Raw genomic sequence first — 3,031 nt, forward strand, 5'->3', positions numbered from 1 at the left:
TACCACTAGGCTTATGAAGGTAATTGTTTCTCCACACTGGCATTAACACCATGTATTATCTTTTTCTCTTTTTTATTTTATTTAAAATTTTAATTCCTTTTTTATTCTAATTTGAATGCTTTCATAAGCTGCTTGCCTATATCTTTTTGTCATGTTTCAATATAGTTGTCCTAATTAATATTTTAAATTATTTTGTAAACTAAATATTATCTATCACAGATGATGTAGATGAATTTATTTCACACTTGTAATCCATCATTTTCATTTGATTCTAATTTTACTATACTTGTAATTGGTAGTGATGGTATTTTTTTTTTTTTTGTCTTTGTGAGTTAAATTTACTTTTGTGTTCAGGAAGCTAGAAAGATGACTTTAATTTTCTATCCAATTCCAAATTTTCCTAATATTCTAAGATGTAATATTTATAAATAATACATTTTTATATATTACTGAGTCAGCACAGTATTTATAAACTTAAAGTGAAATTATAGTAAATTTTACTGTTTGATAAGACAAAATTTTTTCTCATTACTCCTCTTTTTTGGAATATTTATAGTTATTCTGTGATTTTTTATGCATTTAGATAATGTTAGAATCATTTATTATTTTTAGAATGGTGTTTGGATTTTTTCTATACTATCCATCCAGCTAGGTTGAATTTATATTTTGTAATGCAGCTTCTCATGTAGGAACATTTTATGTATTTTCATTTATTCAAGATATCTTTTGAACTTATACATCAAGTTTCATTATAGTCATAAGTCTTAAACATTCTCTAAATTTTTGTTAAGTATCTTAATTTTTCATTATTATGTTGAATGAAATTTGTTGTCATATTTTCTGAATGTTTGCGAATTAAACAGCTACCTAAAAGTTCTCTCTTATCCTATTACTGCAAAGTTTCCAAATAATTATTTATTATATTAATATTAAAATTTTCGCATTATATTTTCAGTTATTTCTATATTTTCTATTATTTTGATAAATCTTTCAAAACAGCATTAATAGCTTGGATAGCAAATCTGAAATATGAGTTTGGATAACATATTTGAAATAAGTTTCTATTTCTAAGGGGCAAGAAATTTCAAGGCAGTCAATGTCTCTCCTTAAGGCTGAAACCATTCGATATGTTATTTTACATATTTCCAAAATAAAACAGAACACACTAGCATCTGTCCCTCTAAGAGAAAATTAAGAATAAGATTGACGATCTGAGTAAAGCCCCAACTTACTCCAGGCATTGACTCTAGAGTCAAATGTCCAGAGAACCAAATTCTGTGGTCAGTAAGAGAATATTCCTAACAAGGTTATAGCTATTGAGATTAGTCTTCTTGTAAACAGAATATAAATGTTCAAACAGAATGATAAATTGTAAAGGAGCTCAGAGGCCTGAGACAGAGGGAGAGGTACTTTGTATGAACCAAAACCTGCACTTTGTACCAAGTTATAATGATCTTTGTCTCTTTTGTTTGCTTCCCTTCTGTGATACCATTTTCTGGAAAACTTCAGCCTACAAAATCTTCTAAGATGAAGCTATGGAAAAGTTTATTGTTTCCCAATTAGTTATAACTATTTGAATCTAAGAAGAGTTCTGTCCTTGGTTGGGTAGGAAGGTGGTGGGTTACGCTTGGGACAGTATAAATCAGAACCTTAGAATTTATAAGACAGTGATTTTCCACATCTGTTAATCAAATCGACTTGCAGCTTTATATGACTTATAGATTCCTCAGATTCTCCATAAAGTATCTAATTCCTGGGTTTTTAAAAAATGCGTATTATTTGAGAGTTTCTCAGAGATTGTGTGTATTTAGACTGTTTGAAAAATTAGTGTGATGAGAAAAGAAAAACACAAGAAAAAGAGGTAATGCTCTTATCCCATCTCCCATCATTGATAAGGAGATGTCTCCAAAAGCAAGATCATAGAGGACCTGGATCTTGTATCATCTCAGAAGTGTTTACAATTCTTTGTTTGAATCTTTCAAGACTGAACATTTCACCAGCAAACAGATTTATCTGATGCGTTAGGAGCTGGGTGCTTGCTATTCTTAAATAAATCTTATGTTCACAGGGACAAATCTCCTCCTAACTATTACTCTAGATCAGTAGCACTTAGACGTCAAAGACAGAGAATATTCAAGTTACACAATACAATTCTTAAGTTTTTCTTGGTGGGCTGGATGTTGGCACAGACTTATTCAGGACGATGCTGGCTTCATAAAATGTTTTAGGGAGGATTCCCTCTTTTTCTATCAATTGGAATACTTTCAGAAGGAATGGTACCAGTTCCTCCTTGTACCTCTAGTAGAATTCGGCTGTGAATCCATCAGGTCCTGGACTCTTTTTGGTTGGTAAGCTATTGATTATTGCCACAATTTCAGAACCTGTTATTGGTCTATTAAAGATTTCAATATAAAAAAGAAAGACACTTATAAAATGGTGTTTTACAAAAGCACAATTTGTTCTTCCTTAATTTAAATATAAATATTCACAAAATTATAATATGAAGGTTATTTTAATGGTTCTAAATATAAATAGAAGAGGCTCATTTTATTAAAAACAGTACATACCAGACAATTTAGAAGTAATGTAAACATACTACTTTTTGTTTAATTATTTAACAAGCTCGTGAAGTAAGTAGTAGTATTCCCAATTTATATTTTCAATAAAGATGCTGTAATTTATCTAAAAGGTCATATAGCTACAAAATTTACGGCTAGAATCTATACATATTTGTATCTAAATCCTATTTTTCATTAAACTGTGTATAAGATCACCCAGCTGAAACATTTGAAAACAGACTTTAACCTAAATTGCTAGTAATCCCGTACTTCATTATAGAAGGAAGGGAGTCAAAACACACTGCTGTTTTTAGGAGACATTCATAGTGTAGGAATAGATAGTTCACTGATCCTATTAGAAATATGGTGGTAAGAGATAAAGACTATTTAAAAGAGAGATAGGCTATCAGAAGTGTATGAGGTCATAGAATAAAATGGGGGAACATAGGGAGGTTCAAGAGAATGATTTTGTC

This window comes from Symphalangus syndactylus, chromosome 3 (assembly GCF_028878055.3).
Source record: "Symphalangus syndactylus isolate Jambi chromosome 3, NHGRI_mSymSyn1-v2.1_pri, whole genome shotgun sequence".
NCBI classification, from domain to species: Eukaryota; Metazoa; Chordata; class Mammalia; order Primates; family Hylobatidae; genus Symphalangus; species Symphalangus syndactylus.